At 51.7% G+C, this 22,614-nt stretch overlaps 2 long non-coding RNA genes across 5 annotated transcripts; both read left to right on the top strand.

Annotated features, from left to right (window-relative positions):
- The first annotated feature begins 5,470 nt into the window (after nt 1–5,470).
- LOC146281764 (uncharacterized) lies at nt 5,471–9,966 on the top strand. Of its 2 annotated transcripts, XR_014762397.1 has the most exons (5): nt 5,471–5,621; nt 5,749–5,911; nt 6,219–6,372; nt 7,831–8,345; nt 8,673–9,966. It is a non-coding gene; the product is annotated as an uncharacterized LOC146281764 (long non-coding RNA). The 2 variants fall into 2 exon arrangements; XR_014762396.1 differs by having other exon boundaries at nt 6,219–8,345.
- A 5,366-nt stretch (nt 9,967–15,332) lies between these two features.
- Nucleotides 15,333–22,110, top strand: LOC146281763 (uncharacterized). Of its 3 annotated transcripts, none has more exons than XR_014762539.1 (7): nt 15,333–15,473; nt 15,596–15,747; nt 15,870–16,032; nt 16,344–16,497; nt 17,951–18,208; nt 18,334–18,465; nt 18,794–22,110. It is a non-coding gene; the product is annotated as an uncharacterized LOC146281763 (long non-coding RNA). The 3 variants fall into 3 exon arrangements; XR_014762540.1 differs by having other exon boundaries at nt 15,341–15,473; nt 17,951–18,465; nt 18,794–20,581; nt 20,717–22,110; XR_014762538.1 differs by having other exon boundaries at nt 17,951–18,465.
- The last annotated feature ends 504 nt before the right edge of the window (nt 22,111–22,614 follow it).

The following is a 22,614-nucleotide window of genomic DNA, read 5'->3' as shown; positions in this document are numbered from 1 at the left end:
CCCTCCCTCCGCTGCTCATTTGGAGCTGCGGGCTTCTCTAGGGAATTCCCTTCCTGTGACGACGCGATCTCTGACGTCACCGCTAAGATCTCCGTTTCTTTCATTTCAACTTTCACTTCTATTTCACTCTAACGGGCCCCCACGCTCCCGATTTTGGTCGGATTCATTTCGTCTTCCCCCTCTAACATGAATCCGTGCCTCCAAAACATTCCTTTCGCGTTCCTTCATGTTAATTCACCGTTAGCCATTTCGCCGTTAGCCCCCTCGCCGCTAGCCGTTTCATTTCCTGGTTTTCGCGTCTCTTCCGGCCCCCTAGCTGTCCATCAAACGGTCTCTTCCGGTCCCCTCCGCTGTAGCTTTCGGCAACGTAACTCCCGCCCCCTCCGACCTGCGATTGGCCCTCTGGGGCCACGCACTTGAACTCGTCCTTTCGTCTATTGCACTCCTGAGCGCAGATAAGAAAATTACCGCACCTGAACTCTAACTTAAAAATTGGTAATTATAAATTATTTCTTTGACATTTCCAAATCTAATACGTTACTTGAGACTATCTCAAGTTTGTCCTAACGTTTTTCCTCTGAAAAAACACACTTTAATCTCGTTTTAACTCCGTTTTCACCGTGTTTCAGCCTTTGTAAAACTTCACCGTCCGCCATCGCCGCACCACCTACTCCATCGCCTCACGTCCCGTCCTCCCGTCTCCCGTTCGATAATTAATGTAAGTATTTCTCTCCTGCGCTGTGAATTTATAGTTGTCAATTGTTTTATTAAATTTCTGACATAGCGGCGGGTTCTCCTCCTGCGTCCCGTCCATTCCATCTAATTACCTGTCCATTGTCATGCTAATTTCGCCGTTCACTTTGAGCGACGCTAGCCCACCTCCACTAACCAGACCTTTAAATTCCCGTCCGCCATCTTGATGAGGGCCCCCTTCATTAGTAACAGGAATAGTTTACTACTGTTCCAATAGTTTCTTATTATAACAAATTACTTTTCCAATTGATAATGCCCACACATAACTCCCTATATATTTTCACCCCCCAAAATAACTCTTATTTACAATAACGATGATAGGAACAATTGTCTAAAACACTTTAGGGCATGTTGGGGCCTCCCCTTCCATTCCCCTTACAAGTTTAATACACAGTTTTATGGTGCTTCAGTGTGTAACTGGGTTCGTCATGCATACGTGATCAATGTGTATACTGGCTTACTGCATTGATGTTTTATTACTACACTCCATTCCTCTGCATGATGTATTCAGTGCATTCTGGCTCACTATATTTATCATTTACAACAAGAGTGTTAGGAACAATTGTTTAGAAGGCCTTAGGACACATCTAGCTCCCCCTCCCCTCTATTCCCCTCACACGCTTAATGCTCTTCACTATGATGCTTCAGTATGTACATGGGTTCATCGTGCTTATGCAATAATGACTTTATTGTTGCTCTTTGGGGTCAAGCATCAATATGTATATTGGCTCATTACATTGATGTCTTGTGACTACTTTATCCCTCTGCATGATGTATTCAGGTGCATTCTGGCTCACCATAATTATCCATTATTACAACAACGTTGATAGGAACAATGATTCAGATTACTTTAGGATACATTTGCCCCCCCCCCCACCTAACCGTTAACCCCTTCCATTCTCTCGTCTGCGTCCCCTCTCTGCTGGGCTCGAGCTTTTGTACTGCCCTTCCTCTCAACTACTGTCCTGCCTCTCCAATCCTATCCCCATCACCTTACTCCCCTGTAGTGGTTGTTTGTTCATCTAGTGGTCATTAGGGGTGATTAGGTCATCTTGACCTCTAATACACACTCCCTTGACCTGTCAGCGGGCTCCTGAGCATTTCTCTCTGCCTGCTTACTCCCCACAAGATGCGTGTCACAGCACACATGCACGCACCCATACAAATGCTTCTTCTCTCCTTCAGAGAGATGTTGGCATACGATGTAGCACCTTGTTTACCTGGTGATGCAACAGGCTGTCTCTCTGGCTGTCTCTCTGACACCTGGCTGTCTGTCCCTTTTCCCTGGTGATGGAGCGGGCTATCTCTCCGCCCACCCACTGACACCTGGCTGTCTGTCCCTTTTCCCTGGTGATGGAGCGGGCTATCTCTCCGCCCACCCAGCGGGGCTCGCATGCGCGCTGCGCGCGCAGGCTCGCCACTGGGCTATCTGTCTTCGGTCAGCCTGGTGATGGATCAGGCTGTCTCTCTGGCTGTCTCTCTGACACCTGGCTGTCTGTCCCTTTTCCCTGGTGATGGAGCGGGCTATCTCTCCGCCCACCCAGCGGGGCTCGCATGCGCGCTGCGCGCGCAGGCTCGCCACTGGGCTATCTGTCTTCGGTCAGCCTGGTGATGGATCAGGCTGTCTCTCTGGCTGTCTCTCTGACACCTGGCTGTCTGTCCCTTTTCCCTGGTGATGGAGCGGGCTATCTCTCCGCCCACCCAGCGGGGCTCGCATGCGCGCTGCGCGCGCAGGCTCGCCACTGGGCTATCTGTCTTCGGTCAGCCTGGTGATGGATCAGGCTGTCTCTCTGCCCACCCAGTGGGGCTCGCATGCGCGCTGCGCGCGCAGGCTCGCCACTGGGCTATCTGCCCTTCACTCTACCCATCCAGTGGAGCTCGCATGCGCGCTGCGCGCGCAGGCTCGCCATCTGGCTGTCTGTCTGTCTCCCTCCCTATAGAACTCCAGTCCCTAGCTCATCCTAACCACAACCCCTCGCCCTTAATGCCTAAACCTCAACCAGGCCTCCCTCAGCCTGCGCTGACCTTTGACCCCACCCATTCCTTACCTTAACCTTCCCTGGGGCTAGAACATCTGGCCTACGGCCAATCCTAACCTCAACCCTCGTCCCCAATACCTAAACCTCAACCAGGCCTTTTCTTGGACCTCGGTTGACCCCTGACCCTTGACCTCCCTAACCCCAACACCTTAGGCTTCTCCTAAACTCAACCTCTCTCTAACTTATTCTTTAACCCTCTGGTCTAGCCCTACTTCTCCACACACACATCATCACAACACCTCTCACACACGCACACACACCTTTCTATGTGTCTCTCTCCCTCTGAACTTAACGCTACTGTTTTTTCATTCCAGATTACCACGATTCATCCTTCCAGGTATACAATGTGGTCTCCTCCCCCCATCCCTCTCTCTCCTCCTCCCCCTCTCTCTCTCTCTCTCTCTCTCTCCCTCTCTCCTCCTCATATCTTTTCCCTAGCTTGTTTAATCTCCTTTACCGCTTTTGGTGGACCACTGGAGGCCGCCTGGATGGCAAGGGATGCGCCTTTGAATTTTTTGCATTCTCCTTGTCACCCAGGCCGCTTCTGTTGATCTGTAGTCGTAGGACGGCCACATTTACCTGTTTCCCCCTTTTATTTGGCTATCGCCTGATGAGTCCTAGCCTAGTAATGGACGAAACCGGTAGCGATTCGGGGGCCGTCGCTCGTGCTCCGTTTATTCTGGTCGGGACATGCAGGTAATCCCACCCGGAGTGCGATGGCCAACATTATTGAATTGCAAATTTTATTTGTTCACGTGGTGAACGCCTCTCACTCTGTGCCTCTCTCTCTCTCTCTCTCTCTCTCTCTCTCTCTCTCTCTCTCTCTCTCTCTCTCTCTCTCTCTCTCTCTCCTCTCTCTCTGTGTTGACTGTCAAATTGTATACATGTCTCTTGTTAACCCCCTTTCCTCCAACAGCTCCCAGATGACGCTCATGCGTCTCTGCTTTTTAACCCTTCTTCCAGTTTTCCTCCTTATGATGACCTCTACTCTACGGACAGCCGAGATTTGGTATAGTTATTTTCTCTTTCAGGCAGGCCCCTTCTTAGCTTTTCAGATTAGGTTAGCTACTCGGCCAGGTATGACACGCACTCACACACACACACACACAAACACACACACACACACACACACACACACACACACACTAGTCTTCCACATCTTGGCTCATAGTCTCCGCTGCTGCCTGGTAGTCCATCTTGTTAGTCTCATCTCTCTTGTCTTGTGTTTCCTTTCTCCCTTTCTCCCTTCCTCCTCCTTCCCTCTCTCTCTCTCCCCCTTCTTTTTCCAAAATAGCATGTCCCGCCCCATTCGCCCCCATGGGAACGCGTCTCGACGCACCCCCACCTCCCAGCCTTACCCCCCCCACCCACCACGCCCTTATACCCTCACTCCGATCCCCATCATTGCCCCCCCCGCCCCTCTCTTGCCCCACCGCACGCCATTCCCCGCCTCCTTGTCTGCGCCCACACCTCCCCCCCTCTTCCAAGCCCCTAGAGGCCAATGGGTCCTACACAGGAACCCTCCTGCCCCTCTCCTCCCCCCTGGGTCTACTGTGATCACCACTGGCCCTAGGCCCCCACCCCTGATCCCGACCACTTCCACCCCCTCTTCCACCCCCACTCACTCTGCCCCGACTCCCGCCTCTGTCACCTGCCCCCCCCTTATGTCCCTCACAACCCGCCCCACCCTGGCCCTGAGAAGGACTAGGCGTACCTCCCACGGGATGACGGCGGCGCGCACTAGAATCCCGCGCCCGCTTCCCCTATACACCCGCCATGACCACGGAGGCTTCAAACACCTCTGGACCCTGACTCCTATTCGGAGCACGGTGGTCATGGGGGACTCCAACCTCCACCGCCTCCCTCCCATTGGGAGTGCTTATGTCCAGGTGGACTGCTACCCAGGAGCTAAATTTGGCCATGCAGCCAATATCTTGAGTAGCGTCAGAACGCCAGTCCAGCACGTTACTCGTGTCATCCTGGCTTTTGGCCTTAACAATAGGTCCACACCCCTGGACCTCACCACTCGCCAAATACGGGATCTCTACGCCCGGGCCACCACTGCCTTCCCCTCTGCCTTCATCCTTATCCCCCTCATTAATGTCAACCCCACCCTATCACGGGCAGAGAAGGACACCATCCACACCATCAATGGCTACCTGGCCATGCAGGTTCCCACTATCCCCCTCCTCCCCTCCCACCTTTTCCACACGGACCCTGACAGGATCCACTGGACCACACACACAGCTGGGGCCATCCTTAACCACTGGTCCCCGTTCCTCGGCTAAAGGCCCTGACATTCCCCGCCCGCTAGCACGCCCACCTACCTCTGATCTCCCCCATCAGAGTATCCCAGCGGGGTCGGGCCCTTAGCTCGTCCTCCAGATTACCCCTTTACCCAATTCCCATCCACCCTCATGCTTCTTCACCTTAGTGATGCTGGCATATGTCTACCATTCCCCATACACACATATATATATATATATGTATATACACTCACACCCCTTCCACCCCGCCATCCAGTCCCCTCCGCCCTCATGCTTCTTCACCTAGTGACTGCTGGCATCACCCCAACCCCAAAGCCCCTTCTCTTTCCCCCTCCCCCTCCTCCTCTCTCCCTCCCTCCCCCCCTTCCCCCCTCCCCCCGCCCACCAGGACGGGACTACCCATCATCATCATCACACGCCCTCTCATCCCTGAGGAGACGCGTGCCTCTCATCCCTGAGGAGACGTGTACCCCCCGGAACGCCGCCTCCGGCGGCGTTTGGGATTGTGTTTGCCAACGGTCGCTGGGGACCTTGTTGGTTTCACTCCACGTCTGCTCCTATGGTAATACCCCTCTCATGCTCCTTCACCTCGGTGATTGCTGGCATCACCCAATACAAAACCCCTTATCCTCTCTCCCTCTCTCCTTTTTCCTCCTCTCTCTCTCCCTCTCCCTCCCCCCACCCACCAGGACAACAAGCCCCCTCATCCCTGAGGAGAGCGCGCCCCTCATCCCTAAAGAGACGTGTGTCCCCCGGAACGCCGCCTCCGGCGGCGTTTGGGATTGTGTTTGCCAACGGTCGCTGGGGACCTTGTTGGTTTCACTCCACGTCTACTACCTATCCTGTCCTAGGGTAATAACCTCTATTTGTCTCCTTGTTTGTATGGTGTCTGTATTATCTGTAGTCATATTGTCATTCCATGAGGTAGCACAGTCACTAGGACTGATAGTGGTGTTAGCCTTTGTCATTTTACTCTAGTCTTAGTCCTGTTCATTGGCATGTCTGGTTGGATCAGGAGGAGTAGTCCATGGTGCCTGACCTTTGTTTGCCTCTGTTAATTTCCTTTTCCCCTCTTCTCTCTCTCTCTCCTTCTCTCTCTCTCTCTCTCTCTCTCTCTCTCTCTCCTTCCTCCTTGGTGCCTCTCGGCTCTCTGTGTCAGGCGGCGGGCTGCCATGAGTAACTAGGCCTAGGTTCTCTTCGGAGTTCCTGGAGGGGCTCGGCCCCTACTCTCTCTGTGGGTGATCCAAGGTCCCTGGAAGTGTCCGTGCACGTTTACCCCGACCTTTGCTGATCTTCGGATCTTGAATGTCATTGTGAGTGGGTTTTTTACTATCCTCCCTACCGCCTAAACCTACAGGGCCTCGGTCTTCATGCCACGGGGGGATGCCAACGACTTTCCCCTCTGGGGCTCGTCGGAATCTCTGGTTAGCTTGCACCTCCTCCCTCCACCGCGCCCTCCTTTGTGCTACACGACTCGGTTTAGGAATTAGGCACGTTCCTTTTATCGGTGCACTGGTCGCCCCTATCGGAAACACGTGGTCAGTATTGTTTAGGCCCCTTCCCTCATTACTACTGTATGTTGGTATGGCATGCATATTCATAGTTTAGGCAGGGTATATGCTTGCGGCCTTCATACACACCCGTACTCCCCCTCGAATAGGCCTGTCCCCTGATCATGTCACCCATATTATAATAATACAATATTAATTTCATAACATACTGTAATTTAATATAACAATGCTAGGATGTAAGGTGACAAAATTAGAGCCTTATTTACGCCCCTCCCATTACTTTTGTCACCACTAAGGCCAACCTTATCCAGTTGGACCTCCCTAGAAGCCCCCGGGCCCTTATGGCCTCCTCCCCCTCCCATCACCATATCCCAGGGTTTGGAAGTGTTGTTGGCCACATTTGGGATTGACTCAACGAGGGAACGGGTGTTTCAGCCATGTAAGCGTAGGGACAACTCCCGCCATTGGCTCTCTCTGCCTTATCCTCGTGACTTGATTGGAGACCCAACGGGTGGGCTTATCTATACTCTACAAGGAACCCAGGTTATATAATCGGGATGATCCCAGTGGATGGGGGTCAATTTATCCCTACCATCTAACAATAGAAATAGGTCCATCCAAGACACTGTTTTTAACACCTACTTTAATACTAAGATAAATATACCATCATCACCCCCTTATCCATAATAATTTCGTATTCCCCCTATCGGGAACCGGCCCAGATTGGTTTGTGTCTGTGGCCTATTATCTCCCCTTATCTCTCTAGATCTCCTTAGCTGACCCATCTTTAGTCCCGGGATCTCTGGCCTCCTGATATAACCTGGCTCCCACCTATAACATGCCCCTCTCTCTAGGAGGGCTCCCTCACCCTGGGGAGCCCTCGGCCTGTTGGGCACTCCTCTCTCGTCCTCGATCTCGGCTTCTCACTCATTAGGGGGCTCCCCTTTCAACCCTCCTGGAGAAAGGGGGCCCCACGTAACAGTACGTAATTGAGGTGGCGAGGCCCCATGGAACCCCGCCCCTCTCCCACGTGTCCACAGAGTTCAGTGAAGCGCCCCGCCCCGCGCTGACGTCACCGGAGCAGGCCTCCTCTGGTGTCATGGCGCGGGGGTCGTCTGCTCTCTCCTCTGTATCCGATTCTGGGGGGTCATACTGTATGACTCACAGTATGATTAATCCGACAACATGATGATGATAGTTTCTTATTGTGATGATGGTAGCTGTCTCTTGATATCTGTTTGTTGTCTATTGTGCACTTAGTCTGATGCTGGGCCTCCTGTGGGGAGAGATAGTACTTCCTATCATGGGTCTCACACCGTCATCGACTGCGTCCGCGCGTCTGGCCTCCTCGTCTGTATTCCTGTCCATGCTAGGAGCTGTCCCTGATGTTCCCCTTGTCACAAAGTTCCCTCCGGGGAACGGCTTGACGGTGGTTTCCGGGGGTATCGACGAATGGGCTGACCGGAATCACATTGTGGGGGACCTCTCAGGGTGGTGTTGGCGGGTCTATGGAACCAGGTTGGTTCTAGCATCAGAAGGTCTGTCTTTGGTAGCATCCTTGATTTTGTCTCCTCACGGATTAGATAGGCACTTACCCACTAGCTGCTTCCCTCCCACTGCTTCCCCTTCCCCCTTTACCATAGACGGACCCCGGGTCGTGTGGCACGGCGTTCTCCCGCTCTACCACCGGTTGAGACGGGCCGTATGCTTCTCCTGGTGCTGAGCGGCGCTGATTAGGCCTTCTAGCCTTTTCAGAGGGCATGCCATGTCTACAGGTTAGCTACACTAATAGTGATTTTTACTTATCCTCTTTTTCCCCCCCTTAGATTAATATCATTATCTCTACTCTTCTAGTTTTATCAGGACCGGGACTCTCTCTAGTCTGGTTCTGCATAGCCAGTCCTCTGTGTTGTGTTATATCTTGTTTAGCCAGGACCTCCTCTGGTCCCGTATCACATAGTCTATCCTCTGTATTGTATGATGTTTTGTAATAACTTGTCCCAATAGCTCCATTTACCCCTCACATGTCATTCTAGTTGAATCCCCCTGACCCTCACCCTGTTTTTCCCTCTCTACACTACGCCTCCTGCCTTCCTGTGCAGTTCTCGGCGCCGAGAGGAGGTGACATGCTGTGAGACGGCCCTCTAGATCTCCCTCCGGAACACCCGTCTCCCTCCTGCCTCCCCTCTGAGACGCCCCACCCCGCCCTTCCTACACACTCCCCCACAGAGCTGCCGACGAGATGACAAGAGATGGCAGTGCGACCGGATTGACCAGTTACACGCCTCCCTCATCTCCTGAGAAGCCGGCTCCACACCTCACACTGACTTTAATTGATCCACAACAGACACTCCAGTTGCCACGGGACTCTGGGACTACCCCACCCCCCCTCATCACCGATGCACGTCCCTGTGGTTATTATGGTACTAATCACTCCACAATGTGCCTGTAAACCTGCCGCACTATGGCTTTGAATGTCTATTTCAAACTGCACGGATTCCTGGTTTACCCTATTGCACTTGTGGTGTTGTACAATTTCATCTCATTTCCCCACCCCACGATAAACCTGTAAGCCCTCTGTATTATTGCATTGAATGTCTATTTCAATATGCACGGGTCTGTGGTTTAACCCCTACACACTTGTGGTGTGGCATGGTTATCTTATATTTATCACAATTAATACACTTGGTTTAATTGCACTGGTGGTGTCCTACTTTCATTTCCTATACACCCTTACCAAATCCCTCTAACGTAGGCTCACCACTCAACATGGACAACAGTCTGGTTTCTCCCCACAGAGGTAACTCCACCTGTAATGTAATGTCCCCCTGCAGGTTATCAGCTACCTCTGATTTACCTCGCATAGTCCCCCTCACTCACCAGTTTCCCCATTTGAGAACTGGAATCGTTTTATCGCTCACCCTATTCATGGCCACCTGCTGTCCTAACGGTGCTACTGCACGTCCCACTGCCCTGGTAGTTGTTCTAACCTCATATCTACACCTTAGACACATTATTAATACATTACTGATCCTTACTGATTTCTCTCACATTTACTGATCACACGGGTTCTATCCTAATATTCTTTCTTATGTACCCTAAGCCAGTTTGTCCTTTTTTCTCCTCTACTAATAACACTGACATTCTCATTAGATAATTACATGCCCTCACATATTATAATTACGACACACTCCATACCATGTCCAATCATTCAGTACTTGCCTTCACATATCATAACAACTCATCACTCCATGACCCATTTCTCTTCCCCTCTCTTTCTCACATAATTCTTTATTACACATTTCTCATCACTGATCACTGATGGGGTTTCCCTTTTTCCTCTCAAAATCCCTACAATCCCTTCTCTGTTTTTGTGTGTGCCTGTCCTCCCCCTCTCCCTCCCTCCGCTGCTCATTTGGAGCTGCGGGCTTCTCTAGGGAATTCCCTTCCTGTGACGACGCGATCTCTGACGTCACCGCTAAGATCTCCGTTTCTTTCATTTCAACTTTCACTTCTATTTCACTCTAACGGGCCCCCACGCTCCCGATTTTGGTCGGATTCATTTCGTCTTCCCCCTCTAACATGAATCCGTGCCTCCAAAACATTCCTTTCGCGTTCCTTCATGTTAATTCACCGTTAGCCATTTCGCCGTTAGCCCCCTCGCCGCTAGCCGTTTCATTTCCTGGTTTTCGCGTCTCTTCCGGCCCCCTAGCTGTCCATCAAACGGTCTCTTCCGGTCCCCTCCGCTGTAGCTTTCGGCAACGTAACTCCCGCCCCCTCCGACCTGCGATTGGCCCTCTGGGGCCACGCACTTGAACTCGTCCTTTCGTCTATTGCACTCCTGAGCGCAGATAAGAAAATTACCGCACCTGAACTCTAACTTAAAAATTGGTAATTATAAATTATTTCTTTGACATTTCCAAATCTAATACGTTACTTGAGACTATCTCAAGTTTGTCCTAACGTTTTTCCTCTGAAAAAACACACTTTAATCTCGTTTTAACTCCGTTTTCACCGTGTTTCAGCCTTTGTAAAACTTCACCGTCCGCCATCGCCGCACCACCTACTCCATCGCCTCACGTCCCGTCCTCCCGTCTCCCGTTCGATAATTAATGTAAGTATTTCTCTCCTGCGCTGTGAATTTATAGTTGTCAATTGTTTTATCAAATTTCTGACATAGCGGCGGGTTCTCCTCCTGCGTCCCGTCCATTCCATCTAATTACCTGTCCATTGTCATGCTAATTTCGCCGTTCACTTTGAGCGACGCTAGCCCACCTCCACTAACCAGACCTTTAAATTCCCGTCCGCCATCTTGATGAGGGCCCCCTTCATTAGTAACAGGAATAGTTTACTACTGTTCCAATAGTTTCTTATTATAACAAATGACTTTTCCAATTGATAATGCCCACACATAACTCCCTATATATTTTCACCCCCCAAAATAACTCTTATTTACAATAACGATGATAGGAACAATTGTCTAAAACACTTTAGGGCATGTTGGGGCCTCCCCTTCCATTCCCCTTACAAGTTTAATACACAGTTTTATGGTGCTTCAGTGTGTAACTGGGTTCGTCATGCATACGTGATCAATGTGTATACTGGCTTACTGCATTGATGTTTTATTACTACACTCCATTCCTCTGCATGATGTATTCAGTGCATTCTGGCTCACTATATTTATCATTTACAACAAGAGTGTTAGGAACAATTGTTTAGAAGGCCTTAGGACACATCTAGCTCCCCCTCCCCTCTATTCCCCTCACACGCTTAATGCTCTTCACTATGATGCTTCAGTGTGTACATGGGTTCATCGTGCTTATGCAATAATGACTTTATTGTTGCTCTTTGGGGTCAAGCATCAATATGTATATTGGCTCATTACATTGATGTCTTGTGACTACTTTATCCCTCTGCATGATGTATTCAGGTGCATTCTGGCTCACCATAATTATCCATTATTACAACAACGTTGATAGGAACAATGATTCAGATTACTTTAGGATACATTTGCCCCCCCCCCCACCTAACCGTTAACCCCTTCCATTCTCTCGTCTGCGTCCCCTCTCTGCTGGGCTCGAACTTTTGTACTGCCCTTCCTCTCAACTACTGTCCTGCCTCTCCAATCCTATCCCCATCACCTTACTCCCCTGTAGTGGTTGTTTGTTTATCTAGTGGTCATTAGGGGTGATTAGGTCATTTTGACCTCTAATACACACTCCCTTGACCTGTCAGCGGGCTCCTGAGCATTTCTCTCTGCCTGCTTACTCCCCACAAGATGCGTGTCACAGCACACATACACGCACCCATACAAATGCTTCTTCTCTCCTTCAGAGAGATGTTGGCATACGATGTAGCACCTTGTTTACCTGGTGATACAACAGGCTGTCTCTCTGGCTGTCTCTCTGACACCTGGCTGTCTGTCCCTTTTCCCTGGTGATGGAGCGGGCTATCTCTCCGCCCACCCAGCGGGGCTCGCATGCGCGCTGCGCGCGCAGGCTCGCCACTGGGCTATCTGTCTTCGGTCAGCCTGGTGATGGATCAGGCTGTCTCTCTGGCTGTCTCTCTGACACCTGGCTGTCTGTCCCTTTTCCCTGGTGATGGAGCGGGCTATCTCTCCGCCCACCCAGCGGGGCTCGCATGCGCGCTGCGCGCGCAGGCTCGCCACTGGGCTATCTGTCTTCGGTCAGCCTGGTGATGGATCAGGCTGTCTCTCTGGCTGTCTCTCTGACACCTGGCTGTCTGTCCCTTTTCCCTGGTGATGGAGCGGGCTATCTCTCCGCCCACCCAGCGGGGCTCGCATGCGCGCTGCGCGCGCAGGCTCGCCACTGGGCTATCTGTCTTCGGTCAGCCTGGTGATGGATCAGGCTGTCTCTCTGCCCACCCAGTGGGGCTCGCATGCGCGCTGCGCGCGCAGGCTCGCCACTGGGCTATCTGCCCTTCACTCTACCCATCCAGTGGAGCTCGCATGCGCGCTGCGCGCGCAGGCTCGCCATCTGGCTGTCTGTCTGTCTCCCTCCCTATAGAACTCCAGTCCCTAGCTCATCCTAACCACAACCCCTCGCCCTTAATGCCTAAACCTCAACCAGGCCTCCCTCAGCCTGCGCTGACCTTTGACCCCACCCATTCCTTACCTTAACCTTCCCTGGGGCTAGAACATCTGGCCTACGGCCAATCCTAACCTCAACCCTCGTCCCCAATACCTAAACCTCAACCAGGCCTTTTCTTGGACCTCGGTTGACCCCTGACCCTTGACCTCCCTAACCCCAACACCTTAGGCTTCTCCTAAACTCAACCTCTCTCTAACTTATTCTTTAACCCTCTGGTCTAGCCCTACTTCTCCACACACACATCATCACAACACCTCTCACACACGCACACACACCTTTCTATGTGTCTCTCTCCCTCTGAACTTAACGCTACTGTTTTTTCATTCCAGATTACCACGATTCATCCTTCCAGGTATACAATGTGGTCTCCTCCCCCCATCCCTCTCTCTCCTCCTCCCCCTCTCTCTCTCTCTCTCTCTCTCTCCCTCTCTCCTCCTCATATCTTTTCCCTAGCTTGTTTAATCTCCTTTACCGCTTTTGGTGGACCACTGGAGGCCGCCTGGATGGCAAGGGATGCGCCTTTGAATTTTTTGCATTCTCCTTGTCACCCAGGCCGCTTCTGTTGATCTGTAGTCGTAGGACGGCCACATTTACCTGTTTCCCCCTTTTATTTGGCTATCGCCTGATGAGTCCTAGCCTAGTAATGGACGAAACCGGTAGCGATTCGGGGGCCGTCGCTCGTGCTCCGTTTATTCTGGTCGGGACATGCAGGTAATCCCACCCGGAGTGCGATGGCCAACATTATTGAATTGCAAATTTTATTTGTTCACGTGGTGAACGCCTCTCACTCTGTGCTCTCTCTCTCTCTCTCTCTCTCTCTCTCTCTCTCTCTCTCTCTCTCTCTCTCTCTCTCTCTCTCTGTGTTGACTGTCAAATTGTATATATGTCTCTTGTTAACCCCCTTTCCTCCAACAGCTCCCAGATGACGCTCATGCGTCTCTGCTTTTTAACCCTTCTTCCAGTTTTCCTCCTTATGATGACCTCTACTCTACGGACAGCCGAGATTTGGTATAGTTATTTTCTCCTTCAGGCAGGCCCCTTCTTAGCTTTTCAGATTAGGTTAGCTACTTGGCCAGGTATGACACGCACTCACACACACACACCAACACACACACACACACACACACACACACACTAGTCTTCCACATCTTGGCTCATAGTCTCCGCTGCTGCCTGGTAGTCCATCTTGTTAGTCTCATCTCTCTTGTCTTGTGTTTCCTTTCTCCCTTTCTCCCTTCCTCCTCCTTCCCTCTCTCTCTCCCCCTCCTTTCCAAAATAGCATGTCCCGCCCCATTCGTCCCCATGGGAACGCGTCTCGACGCACCCCCACCTCCCAGCCTTACCCCCCCCACCCACCACGCCCTTATACCCTCACTCCGATCCCCATCATTGCCCCCCCCGCCCCTCTCTTGCCCCACCGCACGCCATTCCCCGCCTCCTTGTCTGCGCCCACACCTCCCCCCTCTTCCAAGCCCCTAGAGGCCAATGGGTCCTACACAGGAACCCTCCTGCCCCTCTCCTCCCCCCTGGGTCTACTGTGATCACCACTGGCCCTAGGCCCCCACCCCTGATCCCGACCACTTCCACCTCCTCTTCCACCCCCACTCACTCTGCCCCGACTCCCGCCTCTGTCACCTGCCCCCCCCTTATGTCCCTTACAACCCGCCCCACCCTGGCCCTGAGAAGGACTAGGCGTACCTCCCACGGGATGACGGCGGCGCGCACTAGAATCCCGCGCCCGCTTCCCCTATACACCCGCCATGACCACGGAGGCTTCAAACACCTCTGGACCCTGACTCCTATTCGGAGCACGGTGGTCATGGGGGACTCCAACCTCCACCGCCTCCCTCCCATTGGGAGTGCTTATGTCCAGGTGGACTGCTACCCAGGAGCTAAATTTGGCCATGCAGCCAATATCTTGAGTAGCGTCAGAACGCCAGTCCAGCACGTTACTCGTGTCATCCTGGCTTTTGGCCTTAACAATAGGTCCACACCCCTGGACCTCACCACTCGCCAAATACGGGATCTTTACGCCCGGGCCACCACTGCCTTCCCCTCTGCCTTCATCCTTATCCCCCTCATTAATGTCAACCCCACCCTATCACGGGCAGAGAAGGACACCATCCACACCATCAATGGCTACCTGGCCATGCAGGTTCCCACTATCCCCCTCCTCCCCTCCCACCTTTTCCACACGGACCCTGACAGGATCCACTGGACCACACACACAGCTGGGGCCATCCTTAACCACTGGTCCCCGTTCCTCAGCTAAAGGCCCTGACATTTCCCGCCCGCCAGCACGCCCACCTACCTCTGATCTCCCCCATCAGAGTATCCCAGCGGGGTCTGGCCCTTAGCTCGTCCTCCAGACTACCCCTTTACCCAGTTCCCATCCACCCTCATGCTTCTTCACCTTAGTGATGCTGGCATATGTCTACCATTCTCCATACACACATATATATATATATATATATGTATATACACTCACACCCCTTCCACCCCGCCATCCAGTCCCCTCCGCCCTCATGCTTCTTCACCTAGTGACTGCTGGCATCACCCCAACCCCAAAGCCCCTTCTCTTTCCCCCTCCCCCTCCTCCTCTCTCCCTCCCTCCCCCCCTTCCCCCCTCCCCCCGCCCACCAGGACGGGACTACCCATCATCATCATCACACGCCCTCTCATCCCTGAGGAGACGCGTGCCTCTCATCCCTGAGGAGACGTGTACCCCCCGGGATTGTGTTTGCCAACGGTCGCTGGGGACCTTGTTGGTTTCACTCCACGTCTGCTCCTATGGTAATACCCCTCTCATGCTCCTTCACCTCGGTGATTGCTGGCATCACCCAATACAATACCCCTCATCCTCTCTCCCTCTCTCCTTTTTCCTCTCTCTCCCTCTCCCTCCCCCCACCCACCAGGACAACAAGCCCCCTCATCCCTGAGGAGAGCGCGCCCCTCATCCCTAAAGAGACGTGTACCCCCCGGAACGCCGCCTCCGGCGGCGTTTGGGATTGTGTTTGCCAACGGTCGCTGGGGACCTTGTTGGTTTCACTCCACGTCTGCTCCTATGGTAATACCCCTCTCATGCTCCTTCACCTCGGTGATTGCTGGCATCACCCAATACAATACCCCTCATCCTCTCTCCCTCTCTCCTTTTTCCTCTCTCTCCCTCTCCCTCCCCCCACCCACCAGGACAACAAGCCCCCTCATCCCTGAGGAGAGCGCGCCCCTCATCCCTAAAGAGACGTGTGTCCCCCGGAACGCCGCCTCCGGCGGCGTTTGGGATTGTGTTTGCCAACGGTCGCTGGGGACCTTGTTGGTTTCACTCCACGTCTACTACCTATCCTGTCCTAGGGTAATAACCTCTATTTGTCTCCTTGTTTGTATGGTGTCTGTATTATCTGTAGTCATTTTGTCATTCCATGAGGTAGCACAGTCACTAGGACTGATAGTGGTGTTAGCCTTTGTCATTTTACTCTAGTCTTAGTCCTGTTCATTGGCATGTCTGGTTGGATCAGGAGGAGTAGTCCATGGTGCCTGACCTTTGATTGCCTCTGTTAATTTCCTTTTCCCCTCTTCTCTCTCTCTCCTTCTCTCTCTCTCTCTCTCTCTCTCTCTCTCTCTCTCTCTCCTTCCTCCTTGGTGCCTCTCGGCTCTCTGTGTCAGGCGGCGGGCTGCCATGAGTAACTAGGCCTAGGTTCTCTTCGGAGTTCCTGGAGGGGCTCGGCCCCTACTCTCTCTGTGGGTGATCCAAGGTCCCTGGAAGTGTCCGTGCACGTTTACCCCGACCTTTGCTGATCTTCGGATCTTGAATGTCATTGTGAGTGGGTTTTTTACTATCCTCCCTACCGCCTAAACCTACAGGGCCTCGGTCTTCATGCCACGGGGGGATGCCAACGACTTTCCCCTCTGGGGCTCGTCGGAATCTCTGGTTAGCTTGCACCTCCTCCCTCCACCGCGCCCTCCTTTGTGCTACACGACTCGGTTTAGGAATTAGGCACGTTCCTTTTATCGGTGCACTGGTCGCCCCTATCGGAAACACGTGGTCAGTATTGTTTAGGCCCCTTCCCTCATTACTACTGTATGTTGGTATGGCATGCATATTCATAGTTTAGGTAGGGTATATGCTTGCGGCCTTCATACACACCCGTACTCCCCCTCGAATAGGCCTGTCCCCTGATCATGTCACCCATAATAATAATAATAATAATAATAATAATACAATATTAATTTCATAACATACTGTCATTTAATATAACAATGCTAGGATGTAAGGTGACAAAATTAGAGCCTTATTTACGCCCCTCCCATTACTTTTGTCACCACTAAGGCCAACCTTATCCAGTTGGACCTCCCTAGAAGCCCCCGGGCCCTTATGGCCTCCTCCCCCTCCCATCACCATATCCCAGGGTTTGGAAGTGTTGTTGGCCACATTTGGGATTGACTCAACGAGGGAACGGGTGTTTCAGCCATGTAAGCGTAGGGACAACTCCCGCCATTGGCTCTCTCTGCCTTATCCTCGTGACTTGATTGGAGACCCAACGGGTGGGCTTATCTATACTCTACAAGGAACCCAGGTTATATAATCGGGATGATCCCAGTGGATGGGGGTCATTTACTCCCTACCATCTAACAATAGAAATAGGTCCATCCATAACACTGTTTTAACACCTACTTTAATACTAAGATAAATATACCATCATCACCCCCTTATCCATAATAATTTCGTATTCCCCCTATCGGGAACCGGCCCAGATTGGTTTGTGTCTGTGGCCTATTATCTCCCCTTATCTCCCTAGATCTCCTTAGCTGACCCATCTTTAGTCCCGGGATCTCTGGCCTCCTGATATAACCTGGCTCCCACCTATAACATGCCCCTCTCTCTAGGAGGGCTCCCTCACCCTGGGGAGCCCTCGGCCTGTTGGGCACTCCTCTCTCGTCCTCGATCTCGGCTTCTCACTCATTAGGGGGCTCCCCTTTCAACCCTCCTGGTGAAAGGGGGCCCCACGTAACAGTACGTAATTGAGGTGGCGAGGCCCCATGGAACCCCGCCCCTCTCCCACGTGTCCACAGAGTTCAGTGAAGCGCCCCGCTGGTGTCACCTCTGGTGTCATGGCGCGGGGGTCGTCTGCTCTCTCCTCTGTATCCGATTCTGGGGGGTCATACTGTATGACTCACAGTATGATTAATCCGACAACATGATGATAATAGTTTCTTATTGTGATGATGGTAGCTGTCTCTGGATATCTGTTGGTTGTCTGTTGTGCACTTAGTCTGATGCTGGGCCTCCTGTGGGGAGAGATAGTACTTCCTATCATGGGTCTCACACCGTCATCGACTGCGTTCGCGCGTCTGGCCTCCTCGTCTGTATTCCTGTCCATGCTAGGAGCTGTCCCTGATGTTCCCCTTGTCACAAAGTTCCCTCCGGGGAACGACTTGACGGTGGTTTCCGGGGGTATCGACGAATGGGCTGACCGGAATCACATTGTGGGGGACCTCTCAGGGTGGTGTTGGCGGGTCTATGGAACCAGGTTGGTTCTAGCATCAGAAGGTCTGTCTTTGGTAGCATCCTTGATTTTGTCTCCTCACGGATTAGATAGGCACTTACCCACTAGCTGCTTCCCTCCCACTGCTTCCCCTTCCCCCTTTACCATAGACGGACCCCGGGTCGTGTGGCACGGCGTTCTCCCGCTCTACCACCGGTTGAGACGGGCCGTATGCTTCTCCTGGTGCTGAGCGGCGCTGATTAGGCCTTCTAGCCTTTTCAGAGGGCATGCCATGTCTACAGGTTAGCTACACTAATAGTGATTTTTACTTATCCTTTTTTTTCCCCCCCTTAGATTAATATCATTATCTCTACTCTTCTAGTTTTATCAGGACCGGGACTCTCTCTAGTCTGGTTCTGCATAGCCAGTCCTCTGTGTTGTGTTATATCTTGTTTAGCCAGGACCTCCTCTGGTCCCGTATCACATAGTCTATCCTCTGTATTGTATGATGTTTTGTAATAACTTGTCCCAATAGCTCCATTTACCCCTCACATGTCATTCTAGTTGAATCCCCCTGACCCTCACCCTGTTTTTCCCTCTCTACACTACGCCTCCTGCCTTCCTGTGCAGTTCTCGGCGCTGAGAGGAGGTGACATGCTGTGAGACGGCCCTCTAGATCTCCCTCCAGAACACCCGTCTCCCTCCTGCCTCCCCTCTGAGACGCCCCACCCCGCCCTTCCTACACACTCCCCCACAGAGCTGCCGACGAGATGACAAGAGATGGCAGTGCGACCGGATTGACCCGTTACACGCCTCCCTCATCTCCTGAGAAGCCGGCTCCACACCTCACACTGACTTTAATTGATCCACAACAGACACTCCAGTTGCCACGGGACTCTGGGACTACCCCACCCCCCCTCATCACCGATGCACGTCCCTGTGGTTATTATTGTACTAATCACTCCACAATGTGCCTGTAAACCTGCCGCACTATGGCTTTGAATGTCTATTTCAAACTGCACGGATTCCTGGTTTACCCTATTGCACTTGTGGTGTTGTACAATTTCATCGCATTTCCCCACCCCACGATAAACCTGTAAGCCCTCTGTATTATTGCATTGAATGTCTATTTCAATATGCACGGGTCTGTGGTTTACCCCCTACACACTTGTGGTGTGGTATGGTTATCTTTTAATTATCACAATTAATACACTTGGTTTAATTGCACTGGTGGTGTCCTACTTTCATTTCCTATACACCCTTACCAAATCCCTCTAACGTAGGCTCACCACTCAACATGGACAACAGTCTGGTTTCTCCCCACAGAGGTAACTCCACCTGTAATGTAATGTCCCCCTGCAGGTTATCAGCTACCTCTGATTTACCTCGCATAGTCCCCCTCACTCACCAGTTTCCCCATTTGAGAACTGGAATCGTTTTATCGCTCACCCTATTCATGGCCACCTGCTGTCCTAACGGTGCTACTGCACGTCCCACTGCCCTGGTAGTTGTTCTAACCTCATATCTACACCTTAGACACATTATTAATACATCACTGATCCTTACTGATTTCTCTCACATTTACTGATCACACGGGTTCTATCCTAATATTCTTTCTTATGTACCCTAAGCCAGTTTGTCCTTTTTTCTCCTCTACTAATAACACTGACATTCTCATTAGATGATTACATGCCCTCACATATTACAATTACGACACACTCCATGCCATGTCCTATCATTCAGTACTTGCCTTCACATAACACAACAACTCATCACTCCATGACCCATTTCTCTTCCCCTCTCTTTCTCACATAATTCTTTATTACACATTTTTCATCACTGATCACTGATGGGGTTTCCCTTTTTCCTCTCAAAATCCCTACAATCCCTTCTCTGTTTGTGTGTGCTTGTCCTCCCCCTCTCCCTCCCTCCGCTACTCATTTGGAGCTGCGGGCTTCTCTAGGGAATTCCCTTCCTGTGACGACGCGATCTCTGACGTCACCGCTAAGATCTCCGTTTCTGTCATTTCAACTTTCACTTCTATTTCACTCTAACGGGCCCCCACGCTCCCGATTTTGGTCGGATTCATTTCGTCTTCCCCCTCTAACATGAATCCGTGCCTCCAAAACATTCCTTTCGCGTTCCTTCATGTTAATTCACCGTTAGCCATTTCGCCGTTAGCCCCCTCGCCGCTAGCCGTTTCATTTCCTGGTTTTCGCGTCTCTTCCGGCCCCCTAGCTGTCCATCAAACGGTCTCTTCCGGTCCCCTCCGCTGTAGCTTTCGGCAACGTAACTCCCGCCCCCTCCGACCTGCGATTGGCCCTCTGGGGCCACGCACTTGAACTCGTTCTTTCGTCTATTGCACTCCTGAGCGCAACACGAAAAAATCGCCGCACCAGAAAATTACTTTGAAAATTGGTAACTATAAATTATTGCTTTGACATTTCCAAATTTTAATACGTTTCTTGAGACTATCTCAAGTTTGTCCTAACGTTTTTCCTCTGAAAAAACATACTTTAATCTCGTTTTAACTCCGTTTTCACCGTGTTTCAGCCTCTATAAACTTCACCGTCCGCCATCGCCGCACCACCTACTCCATCGCCTCACGTCCCGTCCTCCCATCTCCCCTTTGATAATTAATGTAAGTATTTATCTCCTGCGCTGTGAATTTATAGTTGTCAATTGTTTTATTAAATTTCTAACATAGCTGCGGGTTCTCCTCCTGCGTCCCGTCCATTCCATCTAATTACCTGTCCATTGTCATGCTAATTTCGCCGTTCACTTTGAGCGACGCTAGCCCACCTCCACTAGCCAGACCTTTAAATTCCCGTCCGCCATCTTGATGAGGGCCCCCTTCATTAGTAACAGGAATAGTTTACTACTGTTCCAATAGTTTCTTATTATAACAAATGACTTTTTCAATTGATAATGCCCACACATAACTCCCTATATATTTTCACCCCCCAAAATAACTCTTATTTACAATAACGATGATAGGAACAATGGTCTAAAACACTTTAGGGCATGTTGGGGCCTCCCCTTCTATTCCCCCCACAAGTTTAATACACAGTTTGATGGTGCTTCAGTGTGTAACTGGGTTCGTCATGCATACGTGATCAATGTGTATATTGGCTTACTGCATTGATGGTTTATTACTACACTCCATTCCTCTGCATGATGTATTCAGTGCATTCTGGCTCACTATATTTATCATTTACAACAAGAGTGTTAGGAACAATTGTTTAGAAGGCCTTAGGACACATCTAGCTCCCCCTCCCCTCTATTCCCCTCACACGCTTAATGCTCTTCACTGTGATGCTTCAGTGTGTACATGGGTTCATCGTGCATATGCAATAGTGACTTTATTGTTGCTCTTTGGGGTCAAGCATCAACGTGTATATGGGCTCATTACATTGATGTCTTGTGACTACCAATTATCCCTCTGCATGATGTATTCAGGTGCATTCTGGCTCACCATAATGATCCATTATTACAACAACGTTGATAGGAACAATGATTCAGATTACTTTAGGATACATTTGCCCCCCCCACCTAACCGTTAACCCCTTCCATTCTCTCGTCTGCGTCCCCTCTCTGCTGGGCTCGAGCTTTTGTTCTGCCCTTCCTCTCAACTACTGTCCTGCCTCTCCAATCCTATCCCCATCACCTTACTCCCCTGTAGTGGTTGTTTGTTTATCTAGTGGTCATTAGGGGTGATTAGGTCATCTTGACCTCTAATACACACTCCCTTGACCTGTCAGCGGGCTCCTGAGCATTTCTCTCTGCCTGCTTACTCCCCACAAGATGCGTGTCACAGCACACATACACGCACCCATACAAATGCTTCTTCTCTCCTTCAGAGAGATGTTGGCACACGATGTAGCACCTTGTTTACCTGGTGATGCAACAGGCTGTCTCTCTGGCTGTCTCTCTGACACCTGGCTGTCTGTCCCTTTTCCCTGGTGATGGAGCGGGCTATCTCTCCGCCCACCCAGCGGGGCTCGCATGCGCGCTGCGCGCGCAGGCTCGCCACTGGGCTATCTGTCTTCGGTCAGCCTGGTGATGGATCAGGCTGTCTCTCTGGCTGTCTCTCTGACACCTGGCTGTCTGTCCCTTTTCCCTGGTGATGGAGCGGGCTATCTCTCCGCCCACCCAGCGGGGCTCGCATGCGCGCTGCGCGCGCAGGCTCGCCACTGGGCTATCTGTCTTCGGTCAGCCTGGTGATGGATCAGGCTGTCTCTCTGCCCACCCAGTGGGGCTCGCATGCGCGCTGCGCGCGCAGGCTCGCCACTGGGCTATCTGCCCTTCACTCTACCCATCCAGTGGAGCTCGCATGCGCGCTGCGCGCGCAGGCTCGCCATCTGGCTGTCTGTCTGTCTCCCTCCCTATAGAACTCCAGTCCCTAGCTCATCCTAACCACAACCCCTCGCCCTTAATGCCTAAACCTCAAC

The sequence above is a fragment of the Hypomesus nipponensis genome, chromosome 7 (genome assembly GCF_054491055.1).
Source record: "Hypomesus nipponensis isolate SF chromosome 7, ASM5449105v1, whole genome shotgun sequence".
Taxonomy (NCBI): Eukaryota; Metazoa; Chordata; class Actinopteri; order Osmeriformes; family Osmeridae; genus Hypomesus; species Hypomesus nipponensis.
The sequence above is the reverse complement of the archived record's forward strand: the minus strand, read 5'-3'. Positions and strand labels throughout refer to the sequence as shown.